The following is a 12,648-nucleotide window of genomic DNA, read 5'->3' as shown; positions in this document are numbered from 1 at the left end:
GGAGAGAAAACTCTTACATACAGACCAGTCCTCCCTACAGACACAAATGCACAACCAAGTCTTCAGCTGTGCTGTATTTTCATATGGACCACTTCAGGTTACTGGGCAAGCTCAAAGATTCAGGATTTTTTCACAAAAATTAGAGAATGACTGCTCTTGATCATCAGATCCATCTGGAAGTTAACAGTCCATTCATGTTAAACAACTCAGAGACTACCCTTCAGCAATGGCCAAGGAAGACAACACTGAGAAAAACAGAGGATATAAACATAACCCATGTTCTGAACCAATCCCTAAAGACACCTAAGAAACAGAGCACCTTCATAACATTGAAAAATGTCCCTATAAGTATGGCAGATAAATATTAGGGCCATTAGATATTTCTGCCTGTCTTGTACAAGCACACATCACATTGGTGTATGACCCAAAGTAAATTTCTAGCCACAGACAAAAACTGCTTTGATGTAGATTGGAATCTATGTCCTTTAAGGGGCAACAAAAGCCAAAAAAAAACCCCTACCACTATTTCAAAGAGGGTCACTGAATAAAAATGCGTAAGCTTGTTACAAGGAAGAAAAAAGGGACAGCTACAAGAGTCACATCTTTGCAGGTGGCACGGAGACTGATTAAAGAAAACTTTTGCAAGCTCAGAAGAAATGCATACAACCTATCAAAAAAGACTGGGAAAATCACAGAAGGGAGCTGTCATGACCAAATAGGATGAAGAAGGTTATTAGAAAGAAAAAGGAATCCTTCTAAAAGCTTCAAGTTGTGTCCAAGTGAGGAAAACAGAAAGCATTACCATTTCTGGGAGGCTTAAACAAATACATAGTAAGGTGTCAGAGAGCTGTAGGGACAAGCAGCTCCCTGTGGGCTGGGGGCCAGAAGTGGTGGGGGCTGTCCGTGGGCAGGGCAGGACTTGGCTGCGCTCGGCCAGGGAGCGTGGCAGGCCGGGGGCAGCCGCAGCCCACGGTATCAGGCACCTCAGTGGGACGAGCCAAGGCTGGGGGTCAGGATCAGGCCTAGTGAGGAGCCTCTCGCATCCAGCCACTTAGGAGCTTCAGCCCTCGGCTGGCAGAGAGAAGATGCCACAGAAAATTGGGTTTGCATCCACGGTAGAGGAGATTGGAGAAGTTACTAGGCCAGACACCCTCCTTAGAGAGATACATGAGAGGATCTGTCTTAAACTGAAGTGCTATTAGAGAAGATGAGACCAAAAAGACAAACTGAGCTCTTAAGAGATTATTTCACTGGAGTGTACCCCATCAACAGCTCTAAAGGAACATGAGTATGAAATAGCTAAACTTATAAAAATGGACAAATGCCTGCTTCAAATTGTTCTAGTATCAAAGGAAGGCAGTAAACATGGAATCAATCCTAAAAAATCTAGAGAAGATCCAGAAAGCTACAGATCAGTACACATGGAGTTCACACTAAGCAACTTGGTATAGACTACAATAAAGAATGTATATGTCAATATATATGGCATGTTGGGAAAGAGTCAACATTCCACTATGAAAATGAAAGCCATGTCTCAGACGATAACAGTTTTTTGGAGAAGTCCCTGAGAACATGGACAAGAGATCCACTTCTAAGTCATGTATTTCCAAAAATCATTTCATAAGCTTTCTTACCCAAAGTCTCTAAAAGAAACTAAATTGCATGGGAGAAAAAAAAAGTCCTTGCACTGCTTAAAATAATTAAAAGAGAGGATATTAAGAACAAGAATAAATGTCAGTTTGCAGAATTTCTCAGAAGGAGATCAGCAATAGAGACTCAAAGCACCTATCTGTAAGAAGGCCAGTGCTGTTCAGCATATTCAAAAATTGTCTGGGAAGGGGATGGGCCATGATGCGACAACATCATCTCTAACACTAAACCACAGGTAGTAAAGATGAGGGTAGACTGAAGAACTGCAGAAAGAAAATGTAATACTGAACATGAAGTGATAAATAGCAAGTAATATTTACTGAGAAGAAATGCACAATGATGTCTACAGAGAAGAAACAATGCTAACTGTGCAATGATGGGTTTTGAACAACTTAAAAATGAGCATTTGCAATGATAAATTATTGTCGGGTGAAAATCTCAGCCCAACTTTCAGCAGCAGTCAAACTGACCAACACGAAGTCCTAAGAAATCCATTGGCGGGGGGATAAACAAAAAGATCATCATGCAACTGTATAAATTCACTGGCAATGCAACAGTACTTAGAACCTAGTATATAGCTCTTTCTCCCTTTCCCTCCCTAGCCAAAAAAGTTACTGTAGACCTGTAGAAGATTCAGAGAAAAACAGAATAGTCAAAAGCACAGATGGCTTCTGTGCAGGCAATAGGTATGTAGACTATGACGCTACAGGCTGGAAAAGAGATATGGAAAAAAGTCCAAAACATGGGAAGAGCATGAAGGAGGCCAACATTCCAGCATAACAATTAACAAACCAGGCTACCAGACACATGTTCAAAACAAATAAAAAAGCGTGATTTCTTACAAAACATATAACTGAGCTACAGGACACCAGAGATGCTAAAGTTCTTGGTGGGTCTAGACTGGCTTGGACCTCAAACCCAACTGTGGGCCGCCCACCCATATGCTGAAAAGTTTCTTGTATCACTGCAGTATAATGCATAAAAAGTTTCAAGCATGCAAAAGGTTAAATTTTTATATTTTTTTTTTAAGAAAAATAGAAAAGCTAGATAGAAATAACTGGTTTCCTGGAGGCCAAAAGGCACTAATAACTACAAATGGTTAGAGCAAGATGAGAGGAGGAGGAGAAGAGGCACTGGTAGGGTTCATTTTCAGGGTCTTCCAGGACCCGTGTTGTAGCTATGTCCACTTCTCAAGAACCACATGTGTTACACTCATGGTTCCCTGTCTTCCATTGTGCAGTCACTTACACAATGGGATCTATTTTATTCCTGTAAATTAGATGACCCCAAAAGCACACTCACTGATGTCCTCTTCCTCATCTGTAACTGATGAGTGATGCACTCACCGAAGAGGCCTCGTTCCTAGGAAGCAGCAGACCTAAATGGAGTGTCCCCTAAGTTCTGGACAGTGACTTCTGTGTCACTGTGCTGGTGGAGAAAAACCACATGCTGCTACTAAATGCTGACTGCAGCCAGGGTGGTGGTATGGCTGGTTACTGCTGGTGAGCAGAAACCTGTGGCTTACTAGATGTAACAGATACTGTGCCACTATCCTCTCTGAGTGTGCCCCTGGATTCTGAGAAGAGAGCCCAGGTCATCCAATTTGACTTTTATTCCTCTCCATTCACATTACTTTTGGCTGTAGTCATTTGATATCATTATTTTGTTGCACTTGCGTTTAATTATCAGTACCAAAAAAAAGGACTAGAATAGTAGCCACTGATACCTGTACAAAATGATCCCATGATAGGACAGGGTAACGATGGACACTTGATCTTTTCTACTTTCCAATCTTTTATCCTCATACAGTTGTTATGGAAGAATGATGAAAACTACAGGAACTGAGTGCTTTGAGCAGGAGGACAAGGGGCATGTCAGAATGCTGGCTTGAGAAGCCAGTGCCTGGCTTGAGAAGGGCTAAGTTGCCAATAAATGATATACAACATATTTCAAACATGAGCCAGAATGAACCTTTGTCTTCTCTCTCTACATGCACGCAAGAGTTCAAGCATATGTAAAAGGGATTGTGGGTAAGCTTTGTACACAATGGTGCAAGTGAACTAAAAGGTACATTTTCAAATCTCTAATCTGCAAAGGATCCAAGCTGTAATACAATTATCTGGTTCCTTAATAATTGTAAATAAAAAATGCTGTAAGCTGTTATCCATTTACAATAGTTTTCTTGTGGATGTTTCATAAATTGCCCTTTTTTTTTTTTCTAAAAGATACATGTCCAGTCTACATGACATGGGTACATAGATGTACCTCAAAGCAACTGATTCATTTTTGTTAGCAGAAACTCTCAAGAAAACAGGATCTTCAGCTAAGAAAAAAAAGAACGTTTCACAAATACATTTTTATCCACCATTCTGTTCAAAACCAGCATAAATGTTCATGTTAACTGTAATTATAACAGAAGTCACTGGTATTATATTAACAGCTAATAGCTATGGAGCAGGATAAGATCATCAGTAAAGACACATGAGTATAAATCTAGTCCTGCTGGTCTCCCATATCACTCATTACCAAAATGAAGTATGTAATAACTTGCAGATAATAACTTCATCTTTTACGAAGAAGAATTTGCATGAGTGATTAGTTTCTAAGTTGGACCTTAGGTAGAAAAAGTAATTACATGCTTTTAAAAATATTTTTTATTTGGCTGCTGTAAGTAGTTGCTCTGCAATATCCTGGGTTGTGGTCTAGCCACACTTTTCTCAGATCCAGTGTGACTTTTAGGACAAGAAATTTAAATTGTATGAAGAAATTTGAATTCAGCTTTTGATAATACACTGTATGCAGGGTCCGAATGTTGCCTGCAACTTTTGGGAACTGTCTCACATACCTGCAGAACTGCAGTACAACTCTTCACACTCAGTAGGTTTTCTGTACGTGATCCCACAGTAAATACAGAGGTAGTATCTTCTACAACTATTTCTAATAACCTTGTGGACAATAGCGTCACAGCAGCAAAGCCTCTTACCCTAGTGATTTAAACCAATGGTAAAAGCCAAAGAAAGAGTGATCAAATCTTTGATTTTCATAAGATAAGAAAATCTATTTGTTCATAAAGAAGCAAGTATGTGGGAATAAGTTTAACCTATTTAAAGGATTAAAAAAACCCAACAGTTTTCAAACAAATGAAGGGCACAAGTTAATTTAGGCATTTATACAAATTCTCATTTCTGCATCAACTTTCATAATAAATTAGTAAAACAATTCCCATAGCAACCTCCTGCACTGTATGATGCACATGTTGGTCATGAAACACGTAACATCTTCTATCTGAAACATATAAATCAAAACATAATGGGAACGTGGATAGCTTTTCTATTTTAAAAGCAATAAGTTTTCTTGGACAGATATTTTTCTAATTCTATGCTCATCTTGTAACTTTCTTCAACTGATCAATCAATTTCACATGAATAAAATGGCCCTCATACAAACACCTCTGGGCACTGTACAAACTCAATATAAAATAATTACAGTAAAATATTAATAAGCTAAAATATGTATTCTTGCTTTCCAAAATATTAACATATATTTTCTTTTAAAGAGGCACGATTGAAATGCATATGGTAAGCAAATCCTGGCAGGCAAGAACTTCACTTCAAAAAGGTACAATGTGATTGCTTTTGCCAATAACATCGTTCGCTTTGGCTGTTGCAGAGCCAACAAATTTTAATTTATGGCAATTGACTGAATATGATCCTGTGGAAATTCCTGTCAGGGATATGAGTCTGATCCAACGCCCCAGAAGGAAAGTCTTTCCACTGACCCACTAAGACTCATTAAAAACTGTCAGGTAACATACAGGCTCTGTTCCTAAACTGCTTTAATTTTTACATATAATCAGTAGCAAAAACATGTAGTCTCTAACCCTGAAAAAGTAAGTACCCTCTCCTATAAAATCAGGAATATGAAACACAAAAACTTACATTTATACTCCACAGAGAATTACTACGTAATACCTAAAGTTCAGCTTTTAGTTTCCAGATCTTACTGTGCGACAAACAAAGGCCTCTCCTTGCACGAAAGTAGTTCATGTTTTTAACGGTTCTTTCAAAACCGTAATCTAGCTATCGTAACTATGCTTTAACTATGTATGTAGGCTTTGGGTTTTTAGACCAAGTAGGCCAATCCTCACACGCCCTCAACCCCTCTGTCGCGCACCTCTCTTCTCCAAACAGCACTCGCTAACGCGAGCACAGCGATCTTGGGTTTTTGTTTCTCAGTTCACCCAAAAACCTAGAAAAACATGCCACATGGTTCACACTGGGTTCTTTTTGCCCTTTCAGTCATGAATAATTATCTCCCCCACGGCAGTACTATAGATTATTTACTGTACTGGGTGTCTGTGGCGAGGCGCTGGCGGGGGGGGGCTGCAGGGCGGCCTCCGTGAGGAGAGGCCGGGGCTGCCCCGTGCCGGACATTCCAGCCGGTTCCAGCCCAGGGTGGTGCCTTGGGGAAAAGAGATTTAGGAAAGGGCAAAACAGCCGCACGAGCAGAGGAGGGGGTGAGGAAAGTGTGTGAAACAGCCCTGCGAACACCAAGGTCAGTGAAGAAGAAGGTGAGGTGGTGCTTCTTGGAGAAAGCGAGACTTCAATTCTATTTCTCACTACCCAAATCTATTTTAATTGGCAATAAATTAAATTAATTTTCCCCATGGTTTGCCCATAATAGTAACGGGTAAGCAATCTCCCTGTCTTTACTTTAACCCACCAGCTTTTCTTCATCCTATTTTCTCCCCCCCGTCCTGCTGAGGAGGGGTGAGCGAGCAGGTGGCCAAAGCTAACCCACCACACTTACCTACTCTCTTTACAAAATCACAGTACTGGACATTTTGTTAATACTTTGAAGGATGTTTATATACTATAACATTGTGAAAACTTACTGCATATTCTTAAGACTGGTAGCCCTAAATGTGTGAAATTAAGAAAGCAGCAATTTAATGTAAAAATCTCCTGTTGCTATATAGGTGGTCCCCAATATAACATGCTTCAAAAGTCTTTCCTACATTACTGCAATGTACCTCACAGCATCCCAAGGATAAAGTTTTTTTTAAAACTTCTAGCTCATTTAAAATAACTCAGAAGTGACAAAATCTAAGCCGTCATACTCATGGCTTGTTTCTGTAAGGAACACAAGTATTGTAACAACAGTGGAAACTTCTCTACAAGAAACACTACGTTACACAAAATTGACCTCGATCCCATTGCACCAAACAGCTATTCATACATGCAGTAAACCTTCTCAGTACAACAAGCAGACTCTTCTTGTTTCACAAGCAAATTTAACAAAAGAAATGGGAAATACCTCTGTTCAAAACTGAGAGATGAAAACTTGATAAATGGTAACGGAAGTCAAGTGCCAAAAGCAAAAGAGGACAGTAAGAGCAAGCTGTGGGAGCCAGGGTATGTGCCTGGTGGAAGGGGAAAAGAAGGAAAGCATGAGTAAGTACTGGCAGACAAGTGTGTTACTGCTGGGTGTCCTGCGTTGTAGACTTTTAACTGCTTTGGGAGAGCTCTGGATGCACATGTGGCCACGTAAGCACAAGGACAACATAATTCCAGCACAGTAAATGAAAAACATCAAGTAAGCTTGTATTTAATGCAGATAGACGGTCTGTCACACCACAGCAGATGCACTTCAGGTACTACTCAGCAGTAGCTTTTCCACCTGCCCTGATCCAGAGTCTCATGCAGTGGTAACAGGAAAAACGCAAGCAGCTGAAGAGTTAAATAATTAAAGCAGAAGAGAGGAAAAAAGAAGCAAAGACAGATGATGGAGAAGAAGATGACAAAGATGTCAAAGAAGAAAAAGAAAAACGAAGGAGAAGACGAAGATAAAGACAAAGGAGGAGACAAGAAGATGATGACGACGAAGATAATGAAGAACAAAAATATGAAGACAAAGACAATGAAGAGGAAGACGACAGATGAAGACAATGAAGAAGAAGAAAAATAAGAAGTTAACAGGAATAATAAAAGAATAAACAGTGAAAATGTTAAAATGCAGGTGAAGACAAGCACCAATATGCTGGTGTCAAAGGTAAAGTAAAAGAGATTAAAGTCATAGGTTACTGATGTCATGAAGCATTTATTTAAATATGATCCTGCTGCCCTGAACTGTAATGTAAAAAGGACCCTTTTGAAAACTGCCTGCCAGCAGCCTCAGAAAGGCCTTGCGTTCCATACTGCCTGTAGGAAATTTAAAGTGTCCTTGATTTAAAGCAATTGAAACTTCTCAATGAAATATTAAAAAAAAAAAATTAATTTCATGTGATGCTACCATTAAAAACTATACCGTAAGAGGTGCTTTCTGAAATGTTACTAGATGGAAGAGATTTCCAGGAAAGCTCAGGACTGATGTAACTGGGCTACCCCCTTCAATAGTGAAATTCCCACTGATTTCAGCAGAACAGATCCAAAGCCAGAAGTGAGCATTTCTGAAATTCCTTTACTTGTGGTGTGGATTCCACAACTGGGATTCATGCAATGCTGTTATACCTATGATTCCATCTCCACTGCACACCTTTCAGTAAATATGTATAAATCTGGGATCATTTCAGCTTCTGAGTCAGCATTCTGTTGACTCTACTGGTTATAATAAAACTCTTTGCCCGAGACAAGCAAACAAGATCTGGCCCTTGAGTTCATAACATTCAAAACACTCTGTAGGAGCCTTTCTAAAGATTCAACTCATCCATTAAAAACAGAATAATTTATTACATTTCAAAGAATAGAAAATATCCTTCCTCTCAGTAACTCTGCAAACATGGCAGGCTCTACTCAGTTGCCCACAGTGTCCAAGGTAATCCCCCCTGACCTCCAGCTGTCACTTCAGAAGGGTGCAGGTCTCCTGTGTCATACCTGCCAGCCTCTCAGGATATCTCAGATTTGCAGGACACAGAATTAAGCCTACCATTTCAAACATAAAACAACTGGGCTACATTCAGCAGATTTTACGTTATTTTTACAAGGCTTCAGCAGTGAGCAATTACAGCAACATGTAAATCTACTCAGGTAAATTCTTACATTTGGAAGCTCATGTGAGACTTAACCAAAGAACTCCATGCTTACCCTTGCTCTTTTTGCATCTTATCCAGTTACTTTTATCATGATTTTATAAATCACTTTCCTGATACCAAACTCTCTAGATGACCTATTAAAACTTTAGCCCAACTAATTCATAGAAAATACATGCCAATATGTCTACACTAATCACAAAGCAAACACAACTTTTGCTGATAAATCCAACTTTATTTTATCATGTGCCAGATAGGTATTGAAACAGTGTTCACTGACACGCAGCAAAAAAAATATATTTGCAATATATTTTTAATCTTTTTCATTGCTGAAGTCAATAAGCTCTGACCAAAATTACTATGGCTAATTCTGCTTTTTCTCTTTCAATCATTGAAGTGTAAAATAGAGGGATTTTGGCTGGTATTAAGTGTTAATTCCAACATAAGTTTAAATCTAGTGTTCCTAGTGCACCTCTATGTTGTTATATGTGAAGAAAATCGTAAAGCAACAGGTGACTTGAATTGTTTGACTGATTTTGGTTATTGCATGAAGTGAAAGTACAGTACTGCAGTTTCATTTAATAGCTAAAGTTATAAATTTCAAAATATCCATAGAAGTGAGGTATACAAGATTTTCTGAAAGACACTTTTCCTTAAAAAAAATTTCAGCCAAGTAGAAGATTATTTTCTACTCTTTCCATATTTCTTCTCTCCATTTGTGACACCCTACTTATCATCACCCCTTAGACGGAACAGAAATACCCACCAGCTGCAGATAACGTAAAAGTTTCAGATGGCCAGCTCAAATAATGGACTACTCATGGCCATTTACAGATTAGCAACTTTAGCATATATCACAATTATTGAATTGTAAACTGTGTTTCTATTAACTTGTTTATGCACCCGAATTTTACAACCTCCAACACAGATCAGAAATGTTTGCACACAGGAATTTCTGAAGTTGTGCTGTTAGATTGACTCATAATATTTTCCCATTTTCGACTGTCATTAGAATTCTGCAATTAGAAAAGCAATCAAATAATATACTGACAAAAATCTGCAGCTGTCACTATGCCCTCCATGACAGAAATATTTTGCTATACATTGAAATATCCATCATCATCAGATGTTTTCTGGGACTGCATGTAGTCTCTCCAAACAAAAGGCAGTTTAGAGATAAATGGAGACGATGTAAGAAGACAACTTACTGAATATTATAAGAAATAATAAAGTTGCTGTAGCACAAAGAGAAGCAACTAATCTAGTATAATTAGAATTTCGGAAGTCATGTTTTCTGCCAGAGTATTCTACAGTGAGTCAACAAGTGCCTTCTGGGCAGCACATAACTATAAATAAGAACTTCAGATGAGTCCTCAACAAAACCTTTGCCTCCAGGGCACACAAATGGGATGTGGGGAACAGGAGGAATCCACCACTACCAGAGAGGGCAGGGTGGATCTCCTGTCAGCAATAGAGACCTCCAATCTTCTCACAAAAATGAGACAGCTACCAATAAAAGCTGTCATCATGGCTAAGAGAATGTGAGGACACCAGCAAAACAGCTTTATGAAGTAAGTCAGGATTTGATGGTAAGATCAAATTCCTAACCAAAGCAAAACTTTGCTTTTCTTTTTAAATATCTGTATCAACTTCAGTCACAAAGAATGGAGAAAGATCAAATAACCCTTTGAATGGAACATAAGCCAAACGGCTGCTGCCTCCAATCAGACACAGGCCACCTTGCTTCACCTTGGGAACGCAGTACCTGACTGCAAGAACAGGGAACCCAGAAAGTCCATTCTCTGTAATGCCAACAGCTTAGGCTGTTTCACACAGAGTATTTGCTTTGTGGACTCCTGTGGCATTAACCATGTCATTACAGTGACTTTCCCCACTGCAGAGCGACAAGTAGCAGTTAAGAGATGAGGGATCTGTGACAGGTAAATGTGTGTAAGGAACCAGAACTACTACTGTCGTTCCAGGAGTAGCAACATAAGAATACAAGCACCTCACCCAACTCTGCCTACGGCCAATATCAGTAAAGCTGCTGGGTTGGTAGGCTTACAGCAAATTTCCCATTCCACCTATGGTATGAGAAAGGGATGAGACAAGAACGCTGAGTGTAAACCTCTTCTAAGATACAAGATGTAGTTGTCCTGCTATCTTGAGAAGTGAAAGGGTTGTGCAGAGAGTGGTCACTCCAAAAAAAAAAAAAAAAAAGTATCACACTGGACCTAGTCCTTGACTTCCTCTTTCTGATTCTGAAAACTATGTCCTTAAAAAGGCCATGTTCTTCAGAGATAAGCACCAGAAAGCTGAGCATAGATATATCCTCTGGTTTTGATCTATTTGCAGCTCTTCTACAGCCCAATTAACTCTTTCTACAAGGTAAAGATCTTGCTTTGCTTTGCCTCTTGCTGAAGAACTTTAGTGTGATATTCCTTATGATGCCCAGAGGTGTGCACCAAAGGGATTCACAGATTCTGCAAATTGACTGAGCTCCAGAAGAACAAATTTCTTATCGAGAATAAAGACCCTGAGCTTGGAGGTACTCCAAGTAGCTTTTCCAGCCTTTTAATGAGGTAAATCGAACTGCCAGGAATGGCAAGGGAAATATGAAAAGATCTCTGCTGCAGGTACCTTTTGGATTTTTTCACTGTACCAGAGGATAACCTTAGTAAGACATACCTGAAAAACATTCAGAGTTCCCATTTACAACTAAAGACTCCTCCTATATGCTATACAAACAGCAGAAATACAATTTCCCAGAGACAGAGGCTAAAGGAAACAAAAACAAAAGAAAGACAGAAGCAATGATTAAACATGCTATCAGCAGGCAATCAGCATGCAGGCACATTATTATTTCTTACTAACAGTTAATTTCCTTATATGTTTGCTTTAGTCTTCAAAGAAAAAAAAGTATGCATTTAATTGAAATGCTCAGTAGCTTTTTCAATATTCTTTTTATAAATCAAATACATTTTATGTATATGGATATATTTGGCATTTTCACTTCCATTTTTTTCTTGTTACTACTGTAAGAGTAGTGAAAGCATTCATTACTTATGTTCAGCTTTTACCTCTTTCAGTTCTTTAATAATCAGATTTCTAATAAGTCTTCCCTATTCAAATACTGTTACAATGTTTGTACGTTTCTTTTATGGAGATGTTATTGTTCCTTTCTGTAACTGTTTTAAAAAACTTATATTTGAAAACAAACAAAATAACACCTAAAGCCTGTCAAACAAATCAAGAATATTTCTGCTAAAATGCAAACATTCAATAATTTTGAGGGAGATTTTCCCCCACATTCTATGATTTTTCTACGACTTTGAACATTATGTTTTAAAATATTCCATTTATATGACACTTTTACACTATACTGTCACAAAATTACAATCTAAGCTATCACAAAAATTGCTCACCAGCATAACCACAAACACAAGTCAGGAGTGACAAATGCTGCGTTCACCCATGAACAAACACTATATACTAATACACTTGTGATTTTTTTCTGTTATTTTTAATGAAGATAAAATTGAAAAAAACATATATTGTATACCTAAATATATGACATACCACCAAGCTCTCCAGTTTTGCATATTTTCATGGTTGAAGAATAAACTCCAGAAAATATTAACCACCCACAGAGATCACCTTGACATGCTTTTGCTGCAGAAAATAGAACATTATACAAACTACTGAAGCCTGAAGCATACTCAAAACATCACATCCTATTTGTAAAATGCACAGAAAGAATAATGGGATCAGTAAGAACATTTAAAAAGTAATGTGTTATATTCATTTTTAACTCTAGAAAAAAAAGAGGTTTCTCAAAAAGCAGGCATACTTACTTTGCAACATGATCAGACTATGCTGAACATATCTGCTGGATAAATTCTGCTTAGTTTTACCCACACAATCTCAAAGACATTGAAGAGTAAAATTAAGCCATACCCACAAAAAATATG

At 38.5% G+C, this 12,648-nt stretch overlaps 1 protein-coding gene across 4 annotated transcripts in view; it reads right to left on the bottom strand.

Moving 5' to 3' along the window:
• FOXP2 (forkhead box P2) overlaps positions 1–12,648 on the bottom strand; it is a 433,685-nt gene that overhangs the window by 305,480 nt on the left and 115,557 nt on the right. The window lies entirely within an intron of this gene.

The sequence above is a fragment of the Buteo buteo genome, chromosome 28 (genome assembly GCF_964188355.1).
Source record: "Buteo buteo chromosome 28, bButBut1.hap1.1, whole genome shotgun sequence".
In the NCBI taxonomy this organism is placed as follows: domain Eukaryota; kingdom Metazoa; phylum Chordata; class Aves; order Accipitriformes; family Accipitridae; genus Buteo; species Buteo buteo.
Note: the sequence above shows the minus strand (reverse complement) of the source record. Positions and strands in the feature narration are given on the sequence as shown.